At 48.5% G+C, this 26259-nt stretch overlaps 1 protein-coding gene across 2 annotated transcripts in view; it reads right to left on the bottom strand.

The window, feature by feature from the left end:
* Positions 1–370: 370 nt before the first annotated feature.
* LHFPL6 (LHFPL tetraspan subfamily member 6) overlaps positions 371–26259 on the bottom strand; it is a 249540-nt gene continuing 223651 nt past the window's right edge. The window contains exons 4-5 of one of the 2 annotated variants that reach the window (XR_012158734.1): positions 23387–23627; positions 371–740 (exon numbers count right to left, since the gene is read on the bottom strand). The gene's annotated coding sequence lies outside the window, so the exon portion shown is untranslated. Of the gene's footprint in view, positions 741–21690; positions 23628–26259 lie in introns of those variants that run through there. The other variant, XR_012158732.1, reaches the window with a different exon arrangement.

Raw genomic sequence — 26259 nt, forward strand, 5'->3', positions numbered from 1 at the left:
GCACTGTCTGGAGTGGCTCACAACCATGAGTGCCTATCAGAAAACAGGACAGACACCCCAAACTGGTGGTATGTTCAATAATTAGATTTCACCAACTCACTAACAAATGTGAACTCATGGATCACTGCACCAGTCTTACCATGGAGTCACAGATAGTCCCTTTAGGCTCTCCAGGCTTTCTTGCCACCCAGGCAAGCTAGATTTAGTGATAGTATACGGAAGATCACAAAATATTCAAGTTACTTCCAGTCCCAAGGGACCAATCACATACCTCAGATCAATTTGTATCTCAGCTCTCACACCAGTCCTGTGATAAACTAACTAAAGGTTTATTAATTAGGAAAAAGAGAGCTATTTACAGGTTAAAGCAAGCAAGCATGTACCCACAAATGAGTTACCATCTATGGATCCTAAAGATGAGAGATGTAGTAATCTGTCAATGCAGTGCCTTTCAGGGTGGATCGAGGGGTAACACCTGGTGATCTCTGTCTTCGTTTAGTGTTTCTGGCTCAGCGAGAGTTTAAACAGAAAAAAGATTTAAAAATTTCTTGTGACCCATGTCTTATTTTTTACATTTGGCCTTCCAGTCCAAGAGATGAGCTCCCTTACAAGTGGCATTTCCAAGGTGTGATCAGGCCATTCACCAATCCTTTGTATCGTGATGTTCTTTAATCGCCAGTTTAATCCTGATAGTCCTCTTGAATGCGCAGGGGAGACAATTCCCATGCCTGGGTTCAAAACTTAAGAACAAACATTTTCAAAGTTATAAAGCAAAACTTACATATTTCCTTTATAGCATGGAATACAGACATTACAAGTGAGATGAATGCGTGCAGCAACTTACAAGCATTTCATGGAGTCTAACCACTAAATCCATTCTTATAAGACTAATACCTATTTTGAACCAAATGAACATACTGGTGAGCTGGTTAGGTTTTCAGGTATGAGTTTCTCAGTGCTCAGTTGATGCCTAGAGACTTGGCAAGAGCTGACATCTGGTTTACTAGCATCACAGAGGTAAATAAGAAATCTTATTCATTAACAAATATGCCCACCAAGGCCTTTTCTCAAACTGGGAATTTAAAAGGCCATCCTTTTTATGTAAAATATTTAGGAATACTGATTCCCACAGAACAACCCTAAGGTTAAGTATGGAACCAATTACTGCCCAAGTGGCTAATGATTTGGAGAGATGGAGCTCATTAACCCTCAGTTTGTGCCATGTCTCTATGGGGCTGCGGGTGCAGTGACAGCGTGGATGGGATGATTTCTGAGTCCATGTGACCTGTTCCAAGTCTGCTGCTTCTGCCCTCCTGTCCCCACTGCTTCCTGCTCTACCCCATTCCACCCCATCCTTCCCTACAAGTAGCTACCCTGAGGATTTAAACGCCGAGGGTTTTCAGAATGAGATTGAGCTCTTCACCAGTTTTTCCAAGAGAATCTTTCAGGATGACTTGGAAAGAAGGTGCTCATTGATCTCTTTAGCCACATTCACAAAAGATCTTTAAATGCGAGTTTCCCCAGCATGGAAACAGAGCTACATATTTTTGTTGTCTTCATGTAACCATGACTGTTAATTAGAGGCATTTCAGCAAGCTAAAATTTAATCAAGACTTACCTAAGAACATCCAGGGGACAAGAAATGGTATGTGTTTGCCAGAAGCTGGGAATGGGTGACAGGGGATGGATCACTTGATGATTACCTGGTCTGTTCATTCCCTCTGGAGCACCTGGCACTGGCCACTGTCAGAAGACAGGATACTGGGCTAGATGGACCTTTGATCTGACCCAATATGGCCATTTTTATCTGGCAACTATTTCTACAGAGGACTTGAAAACAAGGCAGATAACCTGAGATGAGCTAATTAATGAGTCTGCTTCAGAGAAGACTAGGAAGGTCCCATTGTAAAAGTACTTTGTGGTGAGTGTCCGGGTTTTTTGTGGCCGGGGAGGAGGGACCTGGGCCCGGAACACCCTTGGCATGGCACTGCCATTAACACTTCTTCCCTGAGAAATACACAGAGAATATTGATCTCACAGCACAATGCTCAGCCTGTGCAATTTGAAGGGTGTGCAGTTGGAAGGTATCATCGTCACACCCTCTAGGCACCTCTGTGAGGTTCCTGGAGTGCAGCGATATACAAAATTGTGTCCTGAAATAGTCCTTGGTAGTGTGTTCTGTGACCACCACTCAGGCAAATGCTCTAGGCACTTCAACTGCTAGGCCCTAAGGCTCTAGCACCTTGTGAGACGCCAATAGCAGTCTGAAAATGGCCTCCTTCCAGGGTCCCCAGCTAACCTGCCTCTGTTACCCTGTGTTCACCAATCACCTCCCAGTACCTTTCCCTCCTGGATGCCAATATCCCTTCTGAGCAAGAGGAAAAAACCAACACATCTAGTGTCCTAGCAGATGGATCACATTGCCCTCTGTTGGCCTATGCCTGCTCAAAAGACTGATTACACAGCAGTGAAGATGATTGGAGGTATTCTTACCCAAAAAGATAGCAACATACCCATTGGATGCAGTCTGGGCCAACACATAAGTCAATGTTTGCCTCTGTTTGGCAGAAGCTGGGAATGGGTGACAGGGGATGGATCACTTGATGATTACCTGTTCTGTTCATTCCCTCCGAAGCACCTGGCTAGATACTGGGCTAGATGGACCTAGATGGACCTTTGGTCTGACCAGTATGGCCGTTCTTATGTTTGCTCTTCAGAAGTGTGGTATGTTGGCACTGATCCTGACTAGACCCCAGAAATGAAGAGTCACATGATAAACATGTAAATACATGATAAATAATGAAAATAAAGAGTTAATTAAACATGTCCATTTGGGTTTGATTCTAAGACCTTATCTGTGTTTGGGAGCTAGAGGTGGCCATCCAACAGCATAGCTGCACTAATCCAACCCCAAGTGTTGGCAAAGAAAGCCCTAATTTGCACTGGTTACACTTAGCTCTTCTTAAAACCAGGATAGACCAGATTGCATGAAATAGCTGCCATTGATGGATGAGTCAAAGTTAATTCTAAGTACAGATGTGGCCTTAAATGGATAATGTAGATGGGAGGAATGGAATCTTATTTTTTCAGAATCATTTTGACTAATTAACAGTGGGGAAGGCAGGCAAACATCCACCCGTCATATTAACAACCCATCTATACAGCTGGATAAGACCCTGTTATAAAGGGAGATAAAAAGTTCAGAAAAGCCAGCCAGGGCGAGTGAAATGCTTCAGCAGTGAGAAACGCTGAAACCTGGGTTCAGTTGGGTGATCTGCTGTCAGAATTCCATAGCCTCGGGGCACAATTAACTCTGGTGCCTGCCGTGTCTAATCAGTATTTAGGTACAGTCGATAAGCCTGTGCTTGAAGAGCAATGAGTGAGCGATGGGACAATAGAGAAGCAAAATGCAAGTCAAATAAATCATACCTAGACCATGCAGGATTAAAAGTGATGTATAAAACTTCATGTGAATAAAAGAATTGGAAGGGATCTCGAGAGGTCATCGAGTCCAATCTTGTGCACTCAAGGCAGGACTAAGTATTCTCTAGACCATCCCTGACAGGTGTTTGTCCAACCTGCTCTTAAAAATCCCCAATGATGGAGATTCCACCACTTCCCTAGGCAATTTTATTCCAGTGCTTAACCACTCTGACAGTTAGGAAGTTTTTCCTAATGTCCAACCTAAACCTCCCTTGCTGCAATTTAACCCCATTGCTTCTTGTCCTATCCTCTGAAGTTAAGGACAATTTTCCTCCTTCCTTCTTGTAACAACCTTTTATGTACTTGCAATGCAGTACTAACTAAATGGTGACTAAAGAACAGGAAAGACATTTGGCACAGGTAACACTAAACCTCCCCACCAGTGTTCAGGGCCTGCTGGTTTCCTCCTAAATCACATTCTGGGAGAGAGATTGAACCATAGGGATATGCAAAAACCAATCCAAGATGTGATGGAGGAATAGGTGAGCAGGATGTGACCTATCTGGCTTCCAAGAGGAAGGGTTTTAATTGGTCTTCTGAAGCACAGAAGTTTTTGATTCCTTAAATAAGATACAGCTAAGGCTTCTAGTTAAAGGGGGGCTGGATGGTTAAGGTCCCTCACTACAATTTTGAAGGTCATGGGTTTGTCTAATGCTGAGTTTGTCTACACTGCAATATAAGCCCAGGGTTAGTAGACCTTGAGTTAACAGCTACTTGGTTCATTAACCTAGGGCTTCAGCATCTATGCTTGTTTAAAACCCCAGATTAGCAATTGTTGAATTCTGGGGCTCTAGAATTCATACTGCATTATGTGGGCCTGAGTCCAAACACCTGTATGCCACACTTCCTAAACACCTTCCCAAAATGTGGATGTTCTAGCCCTTTGTTCATGGTGCAGGGTGGAGGAAACCTCTGTGCAGAGGACAAAGAAAATCAGCCTGTGCCATACTTTTGGCAGCCTCCGGTGTACGTGTCCAGTGGGGGCTGCATCTACGCTGCAAAGCAATAGGACTTGAACCATAGGTTTGGATTGTCTCAGGCTGGGATCTTCCATCCTCATGGGGTCCTGAGACTCCAGGCCCAAGATCTAGGTGAGCACAATTTGTGCATAGATGGAAGGGGAGTTAGGCTGGTGCCTGAGTTTGAACCCTGGTCTTACATTGCTGTGTATACATACTTTGAAAAACCACTTTCAGTTCATCCAGCTGCAAACTAGGTCCCTGGTCCATCAGGTTAGAGCAATCAAAGGCAATTGGATATGATGCTGCCCATATCACTCCTTGAGCTATGAAACTGACTCACCTGAATCATGTCAACCCAATAAGCCATTGGCTCCAGGGAACTGGGACTTTTGAAAGGCACCATGCAGTAACCCTTGACCCTACACGTTAGAGCATCTCGTCTGTGTGTTGGCTGTTCAGGTTCATTGCCTACTGTACATCTGTAGAGTTAACTCCAAGAAGTGCTGGGTCTGTCATTGCCCCGGGGGGGAATTTCACAAGTTTATACCAGTACTGCAAGGCTCAGAGAGTTTGGCGTACTGCCGTCTCCACAACAACTGACCTGCTTCAAATTGACCTCAGGGTTGCCTATGGGCAGGACAGTGTCTTTACAGCCCCTGGAGGAGTCCCAGGAAGGGGCTGGAACGCTCTGTTTCTTCTGTGCTTCTTGGGGGAAATAAATTGTAACTTTCTTTTACAACCTGAAAAGGATCCTGGAATGCTGCTAACTTCCCCCCTTGGGCTGGCTGGTGTCCTGATGGGGGATGGGTAGTAGAACCATGGTAGTAGGCCCCATCCGTCTCTGCCTATTCCCCATCCACTTTGTAGCAGTGGGGAATATAGGGTGCACAGCCCTTGCTCTCTCCTCCTTTCTCAGACTCAGTGTTGGGGATCCCAAATGTAGCTGCCCAGGGGACTAGCAGGGAGTATTACCAAAGTTAGTCACAATCTAGACCTATAGCTGTTGGTCAGATATCCTAGTGTTTCCCCCAGTCCAATTTTAAATACATCAACAATGGGGTTTCTACCACTTCCCTTGAGAAAATATACTGCAAACTGATAGAGCTCACCGTCAGAACCTATTTGCTGATAATCAGCCTACTGTTCCCTTCTTTTATTCCATGGACACATTTTTGAGGCTGCTGTATAAACCCCAGTCAATAGGATACAGGGTTTTGTAGCTGCTATCTTTTACTTGTGGACTTTGAAATTGAATATAAAATAAAAATGGAAAAAATAGATTGAGGAATTCAATTGAACGCATTTGCCTTCGGGAGCTCATCAGTGTTTTCTCCCTGGGTGCAGTACATAAAAATACATAAAAGCAGCTGCTGATTTTTTTTATACCAGTCCTCCTTTATAGAAAAAACAAGTGCTGGTGAGTGACTTTACTGAGTATAAACGTAGGAGCTAATGGTGGAAATATTAACAGATCCTTAACTATTCAGATTTAAAGTCACTGCTACAAAACTGCAAAGAGTGGAGAATGGAGACAACTCTGGAATCATATTGACGGGGCCAGGGGGATCATGAGTCAATATTCACAGCACCTGAAATCAAAGTCGAAGTCTGGAGAAACTGAAGCAAACACTGCAGTGTTTTTGGAAGTAAAGAACTGGCAAACGTGACTTTACCTATGCAGATGAAATTCAGCAGATGGGAAGATCCTGAGAGGAGAGAAATACAAAGGTGGGAAATTAAGCTCTGTGGTTTTGGCAGAGATCCAAGACCCAGCACTACAGGAAGTCGAATAAAAACTAAATTGAAACCATATGACAGCTACATCCTCCCCCTCATCAACTCAATGTTTGTGTACTGAACAGATGAAGCAGCTCAGGGAGCCACAAGGAAAGGAGATGAGGGGCCAGCCCTAGCGATTCAGGGGCTGCTTGTTGTACGTAGGATTTGCTGGCAGCTCTTCAGGCAGTGAGCGATACATCTTTTCCCTCCTGCTGGAAGATTTCTGTCAATGATGAGCTCTGCTCAGAGGGGTAGGATTCAGAGGTCATAGTGAGCTCTAGAATGAGAGTGGTCCCAAGGGACAACACCCTACTTATTTCAAGGCATAAGCTATCCAAGCCACTGGGTGGGGTTTGGAAGAATCTTTCTCTAACATCTGATACTGGGGATTGTCAGAGACAGGCTACTGGAATTAGATGGGCCACTGGTGCGAGTGGCATTGCAGTTCCTATGTGCCTAATAGATGCACTGCGGGAGAGCGGTAGAATTGATGGGAAGGGAACATAATTGAAATGACATTGGCAGTCAGAACAAATGTATTGGTCAGGGGCAGAACGGAATTGATTAAGGGGAGGGGTGGGCACAGAACTGATTAATTGCTTGGGAGAATGAATAGAGATAAATTGGAGGAAGGGAGGAGACAGAATTGAATTAATTAGATTGGGAGGAGTGGGTGAGGGCTGGAAAAGTTAATGAGAAGTTGCAAAGAGTATGAATGGATGGGAGGCCTTATTGGGATCCAGGAAGGGCTTCGCCCGCCCACTGCTAAAGGATCCCCCCCCAGCCCAAGAGGGGGTCCACAGGACCTGGAAAACCAAATAATTGCGGGGGACAACTAATGAACAACAGGGACAGGAGTGTGGTCAAAGGGTCAAACGAAGGGAACCGGACGGGGACACCGAGCAGAGGACCCCAGACAGTGCCCACTGCTCCTCAAAGGCATCAAGGGAGTCAGTGGACACCGCCCAGAGGAACTCTGCCCGGGGGCATGAATGGACAGAGGATCGGAAATAGGCCCCACAGTCGCAGGAGACTCCATCGGCCAACCTCCTCACCCTGGTTTTATAGATGGCCACTTTAGCCAGGGCCAGGAGGAGGTTGACCAGGAGGTCCCTTGACTTAGCGGCGCCATGGACAGGGAGTGCATAGATAAGGAGGTGAGGGGAAAAGTGCAACCAAAATCTTAACAAAATATTCGTGAGGAGCCGGAATAGGGGCTGCAGCCTGGCGCACTCCAGGTAGACGTGCGCCAGGGTTTCCCTCACACCGCAAAAGGGGCAGGTGTCTGGGATTGGGGTGAACCGTGCCAAGTACACGCCTGTGCTCACGGCCCCATGAAGAAGCCGCCAACTGATATCCCCGGCGGGCCTCGGGACTAAGGTGGAATATAGGCTGGCCCACTGGGGCTCCTCACCCTCTAGAGGTGGCAGGAGGTCCCGCCACTTTGTGTCAGGGTGGGACGCGAGGGTGGGGACATGAAAGGTGTGGAGCATGAGCGTGTATAGATGTTTCCTTGGCGCGGTCTGGAACTGGACCAGCTGCAGCTCGCGTAGCCAGCTCACGGTGAAGGGGTGGGGGGGTCGGTCGGGTCCATGGGGCAGGAGCCCGATGAAAAGGTCCGGAGGGCCTGGGGTGGAGGGTGGGCGGGGAGTGCCCTCTCTTAAGACCCAGTCAAGGTAAACCCGAGCAGGGGGCAGCAAAGCGGCCCTCATCTCCTGAAGTATGCACAGGGGAGTACGAGGTCTGGAGAGCCTCATGCGCTGAGTGAGTGTCAGGGGATCCAGCCAGTCTCCCCGGTCGTAGTCCAGGAGGTCTCAGACTCTGGTAACTTCTGCCAGGACCAACCTCTGGTGCACCAAGCGGGACTCCGCCACCTGCACACGGAGCTGGGGGTTGTGTAGCAGGGGCTCCGTGAGGAGATCTTCCCCCACGGAGGCCGCCACAGACCTGGTCGCTGCGAACAGTTTCCAGGTCTGGAGGAGGTCCTGGTAGAAGACTGGCAGCCCAGAGAGGTCTCGCGGAAGACCTCTCGGATGGAGATAAAGGAGCTGCCGGTCATATCAGAGCCCTGGGAAGCAGCGCAGGAAGGCATGCGCCAGTACGCTCCACGCCGGACTACCTGCACCATAAAGGAGCCTCTGCAGGGCCTGGAGGTGGAAGACATGGACCTGAGTGCAGAGACACTTCAGGCCCTGCCCTCCCTCCTCCAGGGGCAGATGGAGAACCCCTGCAGAGACCCAGTGCAGTCCTGACCAGAAGAACTCCAGAATCAACGTCCGGAGGTTGGCCAGGAAATCCGGGGCCGCGACCAGGGTGTTGAGCCAGTACCAGACCATGGACAGGACAAGTTGATTAAGCACCAGTGCCCTCCCTCGAAGGGAGAGACACCGGAGTAGTCCTGTCCATCTCCGGAGCCGCTCTACCACCCTGCCCTCTAAACCGTGCCAGTTCTCCAGCGGAGATGGATGTGTGAAAGAAAGGTAAATGCCCAGATAGAGCAGTGGACCTGCGCTCCACCGGATGGCTTGAAGCGCGGGTGGGAGGGAGCTTGCCTGTTGCCAGTCCCCTTCCACCAAGCCACAGCTCTTGACCCAATTGACCCGGGCGGAGGAGGCTGCCGAGTAAACGGCCTGGCAAGCCTCCACCCGCACTAGGTCACCTAGGTCCTGGACCACGGGGAGCACATCATCGGCGTACTCCGACAGGACCAGCCGCAGCTCCGGCTCCCTCAGCGCCAACCCCATCAACCTCCTGCGGAGGAGACAGAGGAAGGGCTCGATCGCCAGAGCGTACAGCTGGCCCTAGAGGGGATACCCCTGCCATACTCCTCACCCGAAGCTGACCAGTTCGGTCAGAGTCCAGTTGAGCCTGACCAGACACTCTGCGGAGGCATACAGCACCTGGAGAAAACCCACAAACTGGGGGCTGAAGCCAAATGCTCGCAGAGTGCTCAGGAGATACCCATGATCCACCCTGTCGAATGCCTTCTCCTGATCCAGGGACAGGAGGGCGAACGACAGATCGTCCCTACACCCGAGTTCCAAGAGGTCCCGAACCAGATACAAGTTGTCGAAGATGGTGCGGCCCGGGACGGTGTAGGTCTGGTCTGGGTGGATCACGTCCGCCAGCACGGACCCTAGCTGCAGCGAGATGGCTTTTGCTATAACCTTGTAGTCCGTGCTGAGGAGCGAGACGGGACGCCAATTTCGTAAATCGCGGAGGTCTCCCTTCTTTGGCAATAAAGCAAGCATGGCTTACCTGCACGAAAGAGGGAGGACCCCGCTCTGCAAAGACTCTGCCTAGACGGTGACTAGGTCTGGGCTGAGGACGTCCCAGAACACGCGGTAGAACTACATGGTCACCCGTCCATGCCCGGAGATTTATTCGTGGGCATGCGGCGGAGGGCTTCCGAGAACTCGGCCAGAGTGAGAGGCAGCTCTAGCCGGTCTCGGTCGCCTGCACTGACCAACGGGAGTTCGTCCCAGAGCACTCTGCAAGCGTTAAGATCAGTCGGATCTGGGGAGAAAAGGCCTGCGTAGAAGGCCCTGGCTCTCCCGCACATCTCCGCCGGATCCATGAGTGGGGTGCCATCCTCTGCGAGGAGACAGGTGACGTGCTTCTTGGCCCCCCTTGTTTTCTCCAGGGTGTAGAAGAAGCGGGAGCCGCGATCCATCTCCCGAAGGAGGCGGATGCGGATCGAACAAAGGCACCCCGGGGAGATGGTCCTCGAGGGCCCGGAGCTCCTCCCACTTCTCCCGGCATGCCCCGCAGAGGGATGGATCCTCAGGGCTGGCGGCCAGACACCTCTCCAGCTCTAAGACCTCCTGTTCCAACTGCCTTATCGCCGCATCCCTCCGTCGGCTGGCACCCCGAGTGTAGTCATGGCAGAAGAGCTGGGCGCGCACCTTCCCCAGGTCCCACCACCACCGCACCAAGGGAAAGGCACGCCGCTGCCCTCGCCAGGCCAGCCAGAACTCCTGGAAGGACGCCACAAAGCCCACATCCTCTAACAAGCTGTTGTTAAAGTGCCAATAGGCCGGCCCCAGCCTCTCTGCACAGACAGAGACCGTCATGGTGGCTAAGAGATGATCGGAGAATGGAGCTGGCCGGATGCTGGAGGGGTGGGCCCATGAAAGGTGGAAATGTGATAAATAGATGTGGTCCAACCAGGAGTGGCGCGACCGACGTCCACCCGGACAAAAGTGAATGTCGAGACATTGTCCGGGTGGTGGTCACGCCAGACGTCCACGAGGGAGTGATGGTCAACTATCTCCCGGAGGACGTCCGTGGTGGCTGGGCTCCCACTCCTCGAGGGTAGTATTAAAGTCCCCACCCAGGACCAGGCACTCACAAGGATCTAAAGTGCTGAGGAAGGCAGACGCCTGCTGAAAGAAATGCAGCCACTCTGGGCCCGATATCAGGGCATAGACATTGACAAGATTGACCACGGGCCCCTCCATACGGATCCGGAGGTGCAGCAGATGGCCTGGCACAGCCTCGGCAACCCCCAGCACCTTGGGCCGTAGGTCGGGGGAGAACAGGGTCGCCACTCCAGCTGTACAGACTGTGAGATGGCTAAAGTAGACCCTGTCCCCCTATTCCAGCCGCCAGCTATCTTCAGCATCTGGATCTGTATGGGTCTCCTGCAGGAAAACCACAGAGTACCCCCCCTCCCGAAGGAAGGAGAGCACCTGGCACGTGTGGAGACCCATCCTACAGCCCCAGGTGTTTAACGTTGTGATGGTGAGAGGTGCCATGAGGAAGGCTGGGGGGGATTCTCGCCGGCAGGGATGGTCGCAGTTCCCAATGGGCCTACCCCATAGGTGAGTAGGGAGTCACGGAAGAGGCGGACCCGCTGGTAAGCCACGGTGGCCTGCTTCCCGGTCCTTTTACCCTCCCCCATGAGGGCCCTCGTGGCCCAGAGGATTTGATGGAAGTCCCCCCATCGCTGCAGGGCAAGCTGCACCTTGTTACGGGAGCCCCGGACGTCCTCAAGGAACTCCTGCAGCTTCTCTCGCAGGGTATGGGGGGCTGGGGTCACTAGCCCCCGGCTTTCCTCTGGAGGGACCACTGACACAGCCCCGTGGCCCACCGAAATGGGCAGGCAAGGGGCAGACCCCCAACGTGGCGCCCGATGGGCTGGCGCCACGCAGCCCCCCTCAAACCCTGGCTCGATTGGGGGCGACGGAGGGAAGATAGCAGCCCCCTAGTGAGTCGGGACTGGGAAATACAGCAGCCACTCCCTGGGGGCTATCCTCTAGGAATGAGGAGATGACGGCCCCAGGGCGGCAATGATAACACGGGAGGTGGAGGGGGCAGGGACGGGGTTGACATCAGGGGCAGGGCAAGGATCCAGAGTAGGAGCAAGGCAGGGGTTGGGTGCAGAGTCAGGGAGAGGGGCAAAGGCAGGATCCTGGGCCCCAGGAGCCAAGCCGTTGGGAAATGGCCCCTCTCGATCGGGCTCAGGGAGCTGGGGGCGGGGCAGGGGGCCCTCTGTGATGCTGGGCTCTGGCACCACGGCTGGAGTAGTAGCCACAGCATCTTCAGTGGGGTCCCCACCCAGGAAGGAGGTTGGTCGTCCCACGCCCACGAGGGCAACCCGTGGGGCTTGGGTCCCAGCCGCACAGCACCGGCGGTTGCCTTGGTGGGCTTGGTGGCCAACAGCAGGGTGCCACCCGCGGTCGGGTAGATGGAGGAGCCCAGGGAACCCTCGGAGGCGGGAGCAGAAGCAGCGGTTAGGGGGAGGGAGCATGGAGAAGGCGGGGCCGGGGTGAGGTCGCTCAGATTGAGGCCCGCTGGCAGAGGGTTGTCCTCCCCCTGGGTGAGTGGGGTCAGACCCAGGGCCTCGATCTCCTCTTAAATGGAGGGGAGCTCTCCTTCCACCACCCCGGAGGTCTCCCCGCCAGTGCCCAAAGTGACGCTCGCCCTGGGACTCACGGGGGCTCCGGATGGTAACGGGGCAGGTGGGGCTCCATCGGGGGCCTTGGAGGGAAGGGACTCCAATGGAGGGACAGTACTGCCCTCCCGTGCTGCCACGTTTTCCCCAGCCGGCACCAGGGGATGGCAGGCACCTGCGGGCAAGGCAGAGGGCTCGGCATCAGCGTCCCCTTTTCTGGTCTTCCGGGGGGCTTCCGCATCGGTGGAAAGGAGTGGAGCTCAAGCCTTCCGCTTGCCCCGCTTCCCCTGGACTAGGGCCCAGCCCTCCATGGCATCATCGGGGGGCCAGCTAACAGGGGTCGGGTCGGGGGGCAAGGACGATGGCTCAGGGACCGTGGGAGGCAGCGGTGGGGTGGAATGAGAGAGGGAAGATTCCCCCTGGGACGGGCCCTCTCCCATGCTCGGCAGTATCCCTGCCACACCCTCCTCTAGGGGCCCCGCCGGATTGCAGGCAGCAAAGGCGGGGCTCTCCCGCTCGTCGGGGAGTGCCCCTTGGGCCCGAGCGGGAGCAGTGATGAACTGAGTAGGAGGAGGGGCGGCTTTGGGCGCTGGGCAGCCAGGGGCGCCGGCGATGATGGGGCCGGCGCCCTGCCGGGATTCGGGGATCCCGGATGCCTCTCCGTGCCGGGCCAAGGGGCAGTCCCTCCGGACATGCCCCATCGCCCAGCAGAGGTAGCACCGGGCCTCCCCTGTGGAATAGTGCACCCGGTAATGGGCCCCCTGGTAGGGGATCAAAAATGATCTCTCAAGCGCCTCTCCGTCCTACGCTGTGGCGGCAGTTGCAGCTGCACTTGCCGGCGGAATGAGAGGACGTGACGGAGGGCGGGGTCCTTGCAGCCCAGTGGGAGGGGGCTCAGGACAGAGATGGGCTTCCCCAGGGTCGAAAGGGCAGGTAATAGGGTGGCATTGGGAAGGAAGGGAGGGACGGAAGTTAGGACCAGGCGGATGCCCAGGTCATCCAGCGGCTCCAGGGGGACGAACACGCCCCCCACCGCCAGGCCCTTCTCCACCGCCTCCTGGGCGGCGGCCGCCGATGCCAGGAAGAAGATCACCTTCCCGTACATTTTGGAGGCCGCCACAATGGCTGTGGGCCCCACCGCCCTCGCCAACGCCCGCACATACATCTCCACGTGGGGCGAGGCGGGCACCAGGAGGCAACGGACGCCGTGCTTCCTGGTCATGGCTATAGCTGGTAGCGGAGGCGGTGGGCGGGAGAGATGATGTAGCAGCAGGCGGGGGGGGGCTGCCGCCACCTGGGCGTACGCCCTGGGGGCCAGGGGAGGGACACCTGCAGAGCTGGTGGAAGGAGCAGTGGGGAGGGATGCCGCAGCCGGCGGCAGAGCCGCGGCAGTGGGGGCAGCCCCTTCCATGGACGGCCTGGTCTTTTTGGTGGGGCCCTTCCCCTTATTCCTACCCTGGCCCTTCCCGCCGGCTGGGGGGGCTCCCCCAGAATCTGAGGGGGGGAGGGACATGGCAGCAGTGGAGGTCACCCAGTGTCCGCCGCTGCCGGTGCCCCAGAGGGGGCAGTGACAGGTGGTTTGGCAGCGGCGGTTGAGGTACAGGTTTGGGGGGGTGATGGAGTGGAAGGCGGGGGAGGGGTATCTAGGGCTGCTGGAGGGACCCCACCCGTCATGTCCCCCGCCATAATGAGCAGGGAGGGAGGGGAAAACACCAGAGAGAGGAGGGGAAAGGGGCAGCAGGTCAACCACTCCTCCCCGCTAGGCTGCAGGCAGGGGAGGAGGGCACCAGAAGGGATGGGCTGGACAGGGGGGGCTATCAAGGGCTTGTGGGGGACAGTCACCGACTCAGGGTAGGAATCCGGCTCCTCTAGCTGCACTAGGGGAAGGGGATCATAACAACGTTCAGGAAGTGCAGTGAGATAGGGCAAACTCAAACAGGGGAAGGGCACAAGCGCATGGGAGGGGGCCTGGGCACACTGAGTAAGAGGCCAATCAGGGCAGGGGTACCACGTGGGGAGGGGGGAGAACCAGGCTGGAGGCAGGACAGGGAACCAAGGGGCTAGCTTCAGAGACGGGGGGGGGGCAAACAAACAAAGGCTGCAGAGGGAAAAGGGCGGGGCAGGCAGGCAAACACCCTGAAGCCAGCGAGGTGCTGGGGTAAAGGGGAGAGCAAAAAGGCTGCAAGGGGCAAAATGGGGCAGGGAGCCAGGGACAAAGCTCGGGGCTTGCTGAAGGGGGTCAGTCCAGGATGGGGCACATGTGCCCACGTGCGCTTGTAAAGAGTCAGTATAGGCTGGCTGCTGCTTCAGGCCCAAAAGGTGGTGAAAGGGGGCGGCAGGCCAAGCAAGCAGCAGAGTCCCAGAGGCAGGAGCTCGAGGCAGATGGTAAGTGTCCATTGGGGGGTGGTGGAGGGGGCAGCGCCGACGGTGGTGGTGGGGGTTGGGGGGGACACACAGATGGATTTGGAGGCAGGCTCCACGCCACACCCCTGCCCCCCTCCACACACACAGTCAAAACCCCCACCACAAGAGCACAGTTCAAAAGTTACTCAGCCTTCAGGCCCCCTCCACAGTGGTCTGCAGAGTCCTTGTGCGCTCCCCCAGCAGCAGATGGCCTCGTCCTCTCCTCCGTCGGGGTCCAGCAGCTCCCAGGCAGCAAAGGCAGCAGCAGCCCCAGGCAACAACCTGGTGGCCAGGTAGGCAGAGAGGACCCCTCACAGGTGGTGGTGGTGTCCACAGCAGTAGTAGCAACGGCTGAGGTAGGGGTCCCTCACTCCCCCCCTCTGGGGAGCGGGCCAGCAGCCCCCCCCCCCCCCCCCCGCAAGGGCTGTAGTTGGAGCAGCAGCTAGCCAGCAACCAGGTAGCAGAGAAGGGAGGGGGGTGGGTGGTGTCTGGCCCAGCCAAGGGAGCAGTTGGGGCGGCAGCAGCAGCAGCAAGAGCCCAGGAGCAGCAGTTGCCCTCCTCCCTCCAGGCCAGTTGGGTTCAGCAGAGGAGCCGAAGGCCATTGGATGGGAGGAATGGGCAGATTTGAACTGGGTATGGGGTACTAGAAAATGGTTTCAGGGGAGAACCAGAGACTAGATATTGCCTGGTTCAGTTTGCACCTACCGAATTGTGTCATGGCCATCCTGCAAAAGTTCCCATTACAGATGCGTGCCTACAACCTGAGATTATGCAAGTTGATCATCATATAACTACTCAGTTTATTTTTCAGGAACAAGGTTTGTCAGTATTTCTAGCTAAGTGCACTTAAAATAAATGTATTTGCCAAGTGGTGTTGACTCCCTCTTTATTATGGGAAGTGTTTTTGTTTAAATGGGAAACCATAAAAATAGCGTCTCACTTCTCTGCAGTACAAGCAACTTTGGCAGCTGGGATGTGTCACAAGCTGAGGTGGGAATTTTTTGTAAGGGCCCCTTTTTAAACTATTGGCAGTACATCACTGTTTTAATTACCATGATTTCAAATGAAAGGAGATGAAGTGAAGAGAAAATTAAAAGAATAAAACAAGTGCATTAATTTTCCAGAGAATAATATATATTCAATAGTTGTGTTTGTGGAGGATTGTCAGAACCAGCCACACCTGCCATAGCAAATGCACTTAGGCAGTCAACTGGTATCAGACACCATCTGAAAGGCAATTTCCAAACCCAGACAAACTGTCTAGAATAAAAAGTTTTCAATAATTTGGCCGAGGACTCGCTTAGTTAAAGTTGGTGGATACAACTAATAGGAAGCTCTGCTTACAGAAAGGTAGTATGGTCTACCAAGTACAGCACTAGACTCAAACTCAGGAGACCTAAGTTCTATTCCCACCTCTGCCACACAGACCTGTGGGGTGACTGTGGCTAAATCACTTCACTGCTCTGTGCCTCAGTTTCCCACTCTACAAAATAACTGTGAGCTCATTTGTAAAGCACTTTGAGATTTACTGCTGAGTTAGGTATTATAGGACAAAGGGTCTCAACCTTTTCGTACAATTCTGCCTTTCTAGAAAACTCAGGTCTCTGTTTAATCTATCTAAGGTATTTATAGAGCCCCAAAATGCAGTAGTTCCTAGGTGCTACTGATATGGGCTGCTACTGATTAAGGCTGAATCAGCATGTGCCTGCAGACTCCTAGTTTACTCTGCATGCTCTGACCTGCAATGAAGGCAGGACTGGACTTTGGAAAGACTAGTCTATTGCCAGTCAGAGTATGCACAAGAGAGGGAGAGACAGGTAGCAGTAATACACTAGATACAGAGATCCATCATAAGAAGGGGAGGAGGGGAAACCTAGAGTACTGATTACAAAAGAGTGAAGGACGATTACTGGTATACATTACAAGGCTGGGAGCCACTGTTCTAAGATATCTGGGTATTGTTTGTTTTACACCTTTATTTTAATTAATCAAGACTTACATGATGTCAGTACTCAGTGTGGCATCTTCTTGTTGCCCTTTCAGAAACTCTTTCCAGATCCCACACTGATCATACAGTCACAATGTTGACTACAAAGAAGTTAAGTATCAGAGGGGTAGCCGTGTTAGTCTGTATCCACAAAAAACAACGAGGAGTCCGGTGGCACCTTAAGGACTAACAGTAAAATAAATCTGTTAGTCCTTAAGGTGCCACCGGCCTCCTCGTTACTAAGAAGTTGAGACTGTGGCGGCATTTTGTCACTAATATGAATAACATGGAAAGCAGTGAAATAATTCAATTCTCTTGTTGTCTCCCTGAGATTGCCTGTGCATCCCAAGAGATCTCCAGTGTGTCCCTTCAGAACACTTTGCTATTTTTGAATGCTGCTTCGCCAGAGGCAGCTGATCCACCATAAAGCCAGTCTAACAAAGTTGTAGAATCTCATAGCATTATAGAGCTTATGGGGGGGGGGGATAGGTCTGAACTAAGATCAAATGACAGTTGAAAATTCTTTGACTTTTCCTCATTAGACATAGAAGGCAAGAGGGAACCCATGCTGTGCCTGTAATCCGATGCATTCTAAGGAAGGCTCAAGTTCTGTCAGGTCCCAGAAAAGAATCCCTCTAGACACTGTGGAATAATAATGCAGCAATGTTTGTCATCCTAAAGATGGTTCAGTTATTCCATGCAAAATTTATGGGCTTCTGCCCGATTCTTGGCAGTCATAATCCTGGAAAAGTCAACAGCTAAATCACTAAAATTCATGCACACAAAGAGAAAAACAATTTGTTTAACAGATGCTCAGCAATTCTCTGATTTCATTCCATTAACTCTTCCCCGTAACGGTGTGATAATAAGACGCCAACAGGATTGCCAAGCAATACAACAGAACTCTGACAACGGGATAAAGCCATTAATGATATCCTTCGGGTAATGGAGGTGACATTGTTTTCCCACAGAAAGGATTTCTGATCACAGGTTCCATTACTTAAGAGACAGTAAAATGGTATAAACAATAGCTTCATGCACTGCAGGCATTAGAAGGATCTTTGTGGCAGTGGGCATCGTTCCTTGGTTTTGTGGGAGAAGAGGGTATACAATGAAGTCTATCTGTAGGCATGCAGCATGACGCATCTGTTTCACTTTCATTTTATTTAAAACACATGAAGAACATACATGGACAGATTCTGCCTTCAATCCATCCTAGGAACTTGAAGCATGACATCCAATGGCAAAGGGTATGGCTCATATCATTAACCTGACATAAGCTTTACTCTTGAGAAATGCTGGAATTTCACTTCTCTTTAATGAGCTGTTACTTTCTCATTCACATTGGCAGGCACTCGGATTGCAGCCAACAAACTGATCTCTACAGTCAGCGCCTCCCCGAGTGGTGGTTTTTCTAAGCCTTGATCTAAAGGTTGTCCTTATGTGTAAACTGGTGATTTTTGAGTGTATCCTATAGACTAACTCTGGTTTGAATGTGGGTCTTTGAACATGTTGCTCAAGACTACAGTGCTAATACATCAGTTGACAGCACAGATTGTGTTCTGGGACAGCAGGCTGTGGGTTCAAGTTTGAAGACTGCAGTTTCCCAAACCTCTCTTAGCCAAGTACCTCAACTCATCTCTATGGGTGTAAGTGTAGCTCAGCCTCAAGGTCAGTGGAGTACAGTAGTTCCAAAACTTTTTGGACAGCTGTAGCAGACTAAAAAGTTGACAGCAGTAACCAGGACCTACTGCCTCTCCAGCACAGGTAATGGCAGAGCAAGCTTCCCAAACCTCTCTTACCCAAGTACCTCAACTCATCTCTATGGGTGTAAGTGTAGCTCAGCCTCAAGGCCCATTCCCTTTTTGGCTCACCTGCTGAGATGATCAAAGGTGCCCAATTATTTCTTTGTAATGTGGACATTTATCCACAAGGATCATGACTGAGATCACTAGCTCATTTTGTATAGGCCACTGAACAACTGGCAGATTGCAATGACTTTCATAAGTCAGATTGCTGAGCTGGTGTCATGGACGAGTAAGCCTCACTGTGCTATTACCATTCCTGAGGGTATCCACTGGCCCCCAGGTTCCTACATGAGCAGCCAGCAGCAATGGGCAGAAAGGACTTCCCTGAAATGTCCCTTCCAAAAGATATCCGGTGAAATCCTGGCCCCCACTGAAATCAATGGCAAAACTCTCACTGACTTCAGTGGGGCCAGGATTTCACCCAGCTCCTCCAGCAATGCTGCATCTGCCTAAACCACTACTGCAAAGTCAGCACTGGGTGTTAGTAGCTATTTTGCCTGCAGTCTTCAAACTTGAACCCACAGCCTGCTGTCCCAGAACACAATCTGTGCTGTCAACTGATGTATTAGCACTGTAGTCTTGAGCAACATGTTCAAAGACCACAGTGCTTTGCACTGCAACCACGTGTAAGCAGTGCATTGCTAATGGCAAAGATCAATTATTCACATGGCATAACATAGCGCAAAGTAGGATTTAAAACATTCAAAAACGATGAAGCTGCATGGTTCTGTTGTTTTAGGAATGTAAAAGTAGTGCTCGTTTGAAAAGCATAGTACCACTTAGCCCATCACTGTTCAAATCGCCCATCTGCATTGTGCCAGCTCTGGTGCTTCCCAGCAATGAAGGTCAGTGGATTTCTCAACCATGAGGGCCACATTCATCTTCGATTTACTGTAGTTCACAAAGGCAAGGGCCTGTTGATTGGATGCAGAGTCCACTGCGTCCTTTATAGAAAGCATTTGTATTGAAATAATCCAGCCCTGAAATTAGGCCCTTTTCCGTCACCGTGCAAAAGGATAGAGTATTTCTTTCAGTGGATAAAGTTCATTCTGACAGGAATAGCAATATTTGCAGTGCAGTTAGGAACAAAAAGAGCTTAGTAACCAGTTATTTAAGGGCTCAATCTTGCTTCCATTGAGTGAATTAAAGCAGGGGGGTTAGGGAGAATTTGAATTCCAAGGGTCTTTATTTAATGGTGAAAATGGCCTTCTTTCAAAAAATGTGTTAATTTGTCTAAACTCATTCCTCAGCCAAACCCCAATAATTTTCCAACACTTTCAGTTGTCATTATATTTTCTCTCTGATCTTTCCAACCCCTGCCTCTATGACTTGCTTAATGGTTGTAAGTTGTGCACAGCTATCCTACTGGCTAGAGGCAGAACAAAAACATGTTACTGAACATTTCTGCCTCAGTGATCTGAAACTATTAGCTAAAATTCCACCAGAATTCCCCTGGAGAGACTAATTGTGCCAGAGAACAGCCTCATAATGTACAGTAGCAGATACTGACAATACCCAGAGGCATAACATTTTATAGTCTGAGGTGCCATGACACCATTCTCCAGTACATTGAGAAAAAGAATTCCCTAGTGAGAGAGAGGGAGAATGAAGTGCTTCTTCTAGGCAATGGCACACGGAGCTGATTGTTTACTAGTCATCTGGCATAGCTCTAAAACATCAGTGCATGTTTTTTAAAAATGTCACTGCACATCTGTGTATCACAGAATTAGTTTTATACACACACTCAGATATTGTCCCATTCACTGGAAACCCTGCTGGTAAATTATAACTTACGGGGCATGAAATCAGACCGTTCATAGTAACTAGCACTGTATCAATGGCTTTGAATAGGCTACAAGGTAATTTGATGTAGCAACCACATCAGCAGTGACGGGAGTTGATTTTATAGCTATTATTAACCACTGGACTTATAGCAAGGTACTGCTGGAACCTTTCTCGTGCAATAAAGAGGCATAATAACCTGAGGGAAAAAGCTCGAACTGGTAAGTGAGAGTTCAGCTTAAAACTCTGCCTAAGCATGAGATGGTCTGAAATACTTTACAGTGGCACTAACAGCCAGAGAGGCAGTGAGCATGGTGGGAAATACCCTACTCCAGTTGAGATAATGCTCTATGAAAAGAAATAGAAAAGGGGAGTCCCTGGCATATCTGTAAGAAATGCAACCTTGCGATTCAACAAATAGGGCACGGGATGTCACAAGTTCTTTGCAAAAATACAGCTGATTTTTAGAAAGAGGAAAGCAAATATTCTAAACTGCACTGTTGTTGTAAAACTCCCGCTTGCACCATGGTTGGATATTAATCCCAGAGTCATAGAGGACAAACGATGTGTTGACAGCTATTTGAAAACAAATAAGCCTGTTAATGTCTGATGTTCAAAATTCTTTGGCTGGTCACTTATCTCCTGGCAATTGCAAAGATTTTACCCTTTCAACTATGCCGTCCTAATTATATCTTGCTTTTAAACTCCGATTTCCTTTTCATATCTCCTTACTTACTGAGGTTATTTTACATTGCTTACAAAGATCCTTTAAACCTCACTTCATTCCTGTGTGGTAAATATTATTATTATTTATTCTTTTGTATTGTGGTAGAACTTAGGAGCCCCAGTCGTGGACCGTGACCCCATTGTACAGACACAGAATAAAAAGACTGTTTATCGTTAGATACATTTTCCAGAAGACTAATCTGTGGTGCAGAGAATTTAAACGACCTACACAGTAAGTTAGGGACAGACCTAGGAATAGAATCTAGAACCCAGTTCTTATTCTCAGCCACTAGAATACAGTGTCATTCCCCCCAAACCCCCCATTATAGTAGCATGCCCACTTACTGCATCTCTAGTCCTGCTGTTAATTTCTGTTCTTTGTCTTTTTCATTTGCAAGCAAAAAAACCAAAAAACAAAAAAACACCCATCCCAAATCTGACTGCACTTTCTCTATCCCAGTGACACTTATTTAGAAATGAAGCCTTTCATCACACTGCACATTCTACTTTATCTTTTGTACAATTGCTCATTATTTTAATTAACGCATGTTTCACATTTTCCCTCTGGAATGAGCAAGATAAGGATATGTTATTGACTCACCAACTGGCCTGCACTGTAAAAAGTGTACTCTGTTACCAAACTCCACCTGCTTGTACTGATTATAAAATGAATACAAAATATTTTAAAGTGGTTTATAACAATACACTCTTAATCTACATTAATAAATGAAAATGTGATCCCCAAATTAATACCTGTTTGCAATATTATGTCATGTCTTTTGACTTTGACATCTTTTAATGTTCATTTTCAGATGACGTATTGTTTATAGAGAATATGGATGGATACATAGACCAAAAGAGATATTTTGAGATACTTTATAGATGTATGTATATTTAATATATTTTTCCTATAGAAACGATTAGTGGAAGATTAACCATGATACAGCACAATGTAGGATATGAGATATTTATAGCATTTCTCTTGTTGAATTAAGGCCTGATCCAACTTCAGTTTAGGTCACTGGGAGTTTTGCCATTTGCTCCAACAGGAACTGGATTAGGTGCTTAAGATCTTATCCAAAACCCACTGAAGTCCATGGGAATCTTAATGCACAACACAGAACTTATGTGAACAGCTTACTTTCCATTAACGAGCTACTGTATTTGCAATGGGCCCATCACATATGAGTGGTTCATCTGGGATCCCTGATTGAGATTTTGTAACCAGAGTAAAAGTCTGGGATTGAAGGGGTTGGAAGGATATTTAAATAGACTAGCCTACAATTCTGAGACTGTTGTGCCATACACTTCAGACAATTTTTTAAAGCAAGAGCCATCTTATGTTGCTAAGTGGATTTCTTTAATGATTGGTTGGACCAAAATTCTTCCCTGGTGTGACCCCATCTACCCAGGACAACAAGCTGTTTCACAACATTCTTAAGCATAATTAAACACTTGGGTGGCTACACAGTGTTACTAAAATGGTTTTGTTGGCCAGTGTGGATGGGTCAAATTGAGCTCTATCACCTGTAGATCAGATTTTTAAAGGTATTGAGGCGCCAAAGGATGTAGATAGGTGCCTAGTGAGATTTTCAAAAGTGCCTAAGCCCCAGATCCTCAAAGGTATTTAGGGATCTAACATCCATTGATTTCAATGGATCTGGGCCTAAAACACTCATGTAGATGGCACATCTTTTAACTCCTAATCAGCTGCATGTGCCCCACACTAGAATGATCATTTCCCTTATAATTACTTGCTTTAAAGTACGCAGTGTTGATGTAGCCGTGTCGGTCCCAGGATATTAGAGAGCCTTGAGATAACTATCCCATTTTACTAAAACAAGGATAGTTATCTACCTCACAGATATGTAAGGCTAAATTCATCAATGCTTCCAAAGGGCTTTGAGATCCTTGGATGGAATGTATGCTAGGAGCACTGATTGTTCTAATATAACATTAGTTCCAGAAGTGAAAAATCCAAGTTCTCATTTGTTAGTGAGTTTGCTCTGTGATTGAGTTAATATATTTTATTGGACCAACTTTGTTGGTGAGAAAGAGAAACTTTTGAGCTACACAGAACTCTCCTTCAGGTTCTGGAAAAGGTACTGAAAGTAGCACCTTTCCCAGAACCTGAAGAAGAGCTCTGTGCCTCTCACCCACAAAAGCTGGTCCAATAAATGATATTACCTCACCCATCTTGTTGCTATAAAGTGTTAGATTGGATGTGTAAACTTGATGTTGGGGGGTGTTCTTAACATAGCTATATCCCCAGTAGGTACCCTCCAGTGGCATGAAATGTCCTGAAAAGTTTTCTCTGAAAAGGGGTCTGATCCTGCAGTCTTTACACTTCTAAAACTCCCTATTGATTTTAAAGGGATACTCTTCCTCAGTAAGGAATGTGGGACTGGGACCCTGTATTTGGGGTTAATGTATTAACCATCCCACCAGATACTCAAATGGTTGAATCTTTAAACTAATTGTCTCAAACTCTTCCTTGTTCTCCCTGATCCATCATCATTTGAATAATATAATAATAATAATAAAAATGCATAATACCTACTAGAAATTATATCTTTTATATCCTCTCTGCTGAAAGCATAACATTAAAATGTCATAGGCTTTTTGCATTTATATCTAATTTCACCATTGTGACTCTTAGAGGTTAAGTATGTGCAGGAGAGTCAACGATTATGTTGACACGTAGATTGTCTGTCTGTCATTCAATTTGGTATTTACAATGGAGCATTTTCAGCTCTAGAATGATATGTAAATTGTAGTGGCCAGTGACTTCTGTGCAGTACCTAGGGAAGAAAAAAAGAAATTGAGGATTAAGCGTTGTAAAGAACTCTTTACCCTTCTTTGATAGTCCAAGATTTTAAAAGGTTTTTCTATGGATTTACGTCTTCAGGGTTTTTTTTTAGGGAGCAATCTACATAATGTTTATTCATATTTTCATTTAACAAATACATACAAACAATGTAAAAGCTATGTTTTAGTCATTAGTAGGTCCCTGAATAATTAGCATGCCAGAATGGAGACTGGAGACTTACAGTAGATGACAATTATCGTGAAACCATAAAAATTACAGGTTTCAGAGTAGCAGCCATGACCAGTCCTTGCTTACAGACAGCCCCTCAACCTGAAGTAAATACTCTCCAGCGACCACATGCCACACAACAAAAACACTAACCCAGGAACCTATCCTTGCAACAAAACCCGATGCCAACTCTGTCCACATATTTATTCAAGTGACACCATCATAGGACCTAATCACATTAGCCACGCCATCAGGGGCTCGTTTACCTGCACATCTACCAATGTGATATATGCCATCATGTGCCAGCAATGCCCCTCTGCCATGTACATTGGCCAAACCAGACAGTCTCTATGCAAAAGAATAAATGGACACAAATCTGACATCAGGAATCATAACATTCAAAAACTGGTAGGAGAACACTTCAACCTCTCTGGTCACTCAGTAACAGACTTAAAGGTGGCAATTTTGCAACATAAAAGCTTCAAAAACAGACTCCAATGAGAAACTGCTGAGCTTGAATTAATATGCAAACTAGATACCATTAACTTGGGTTTGACTAGAGACTGGATCATTACACATATTGAATCTATTTCCCCATGTTAAGTATCCTCACACGTTCTTGTCAACTGTCTAAATGGGCCATCTTGATTATCACTACAAAAGTTTCTTTTTCTCCTGCTGATAATAGCTCATCTTAATTAATTAGCCTCTTACAGTGGTATGGCTACTTCCACCTTTTCATGTTCTCTCTATGTGTATATATATGTGTGTGTGTGTAATATATATGTAATCTTCTTACTATATGTTCCATTCTATGCATCCGATGAAGTGGGCTGTAGCCCACGAAAGCTTATGCTCAAATAAATTTGTTAGTCTCTAAGGTGCCACAAGTACTCCTGTTCTTTTCATAAAAATTACAGGTAGCTAATTGTGACAGTTTCCTTAGAAGGGCAGGATTTGTTCCAGACAGCATAGTGCTTTGTCCAGTCCATCTTTAAATGTCTAAGGGATGGAGCTTCCACTGCTTTCCTCAGGAGACAATTCTTAAAGTCTAACAAAGGCTTAAGTGTTCCTTTTCCTCATCCATGTAGCCCCCAAATCATGTTCTTTTTCTCTCTCATGTTTGTTAAGATTGTGCAAGTATAACAGGCTCACTTCATGAAGCAGCTCGTGACTGAACCCTGGATTGTGGTTTCCCAGGGAGAGAATCAACATCATGAATCAACATCTGAAGGCTGGAGGTTATTGAACTTGAATCTCCAAGGAAAACCTTCATGATTGAGCCTTCCCTAAACCATTAAGTCTCTGTCTTATCAGCCCAACAAACTCTATGATTCCTCCTTCTTACCTTTGATAAGGTTCAATGAGGGGCCAGGTGCTAGGATCTTCTGGATAGGAGATGGATAGCAAGGAAAATGTGGAGAGAAGGGATTCTCAGACAAGCACTGAGGGTGGGATTCACAAAAATATTTAGGTGCCTTACTCCCATTGATTTCAGTGGGAGTTAGGTATCTAAATACCTTTGTGAATCCCACCCTGAGTTCTTAGTCAAGAGGGTTAAAACTTTTTGTGAGAAATGGTCACTTATTTCACCATCTCTAGTTCTCAGTCTTCCCAGATGGATGAGCAATCAAGTCCCAGGTTTGTCAAACTTTTGCTGGTCTGGGCTGAGGGTCACCAAAACCACAATGAGCTAAGCTATTCATATTTAGCTCCTTTGTTGATTTTGGCACTCATAGAGTTCAAGGGCAGATGGGACCACCAGATCATCTAGTCTGACTCCTGTACATCACAAGCCACCAACGCCATCCAGCATCCACAGGCTAAACCCAACCACAGAAATTAGACCAAAGTATTACAGACTTTGGTTTATCTTGTTGGTGTCCTTCTGTTACGGAGGTGCTGTGAACCACAGACAGTGTTACGGTCTCAGGACTCAATGTGGCACATAATCAAAATGGACTTTCCTAAAACAGATGTTTCGTATGTAGATTCTTCTGTAATAAACTTTCAAAACATAAAAATAGGGGCTGATCTGTCAATCCTGACTCAAGTCAATGGAAATTTTGCTTGAGTAATGGCTGCAAGATTGAGCCTTTAATAGCAACCAAAAAAAAAAGAAAAAAAGAAAAAAACTAAATAGGAAATTCACCAGGATAAATATTATAACCATTTACACAAATGCCTTTCAAGTATGTTTTCCATAAATATCTAATTTACATTTTAAACTGTTAAATTCAAAGCAACGTTTGTTACGCTGAGTTCTCAGACTACGAACTCAGATGAGCTGGTTAGCAGGACCTCAGTTTGTAACAATGTGATAGGAATGGAAGGCCACCTTCCCTTAGCATGAGGAAACCTTGTCTGTGCTTGCTGTGGGTCAGCTCTCCAACACC

Source organism: Lepidochelys kempii, chromosome 1 (genome assembly GCF_965140265.1).
Source record: "Lepidochelys kempii isolate rLepKem1 chromosome 1, rLepKem1.hap2, whole genome shotgun sequence".
In the NCBI taxonomy this organism is placed as follows: Eukaryota; Metazoa; Chordata; order Testudines; family Cheloniidae; genus Lepidochelys; species Lepidochelys kempii.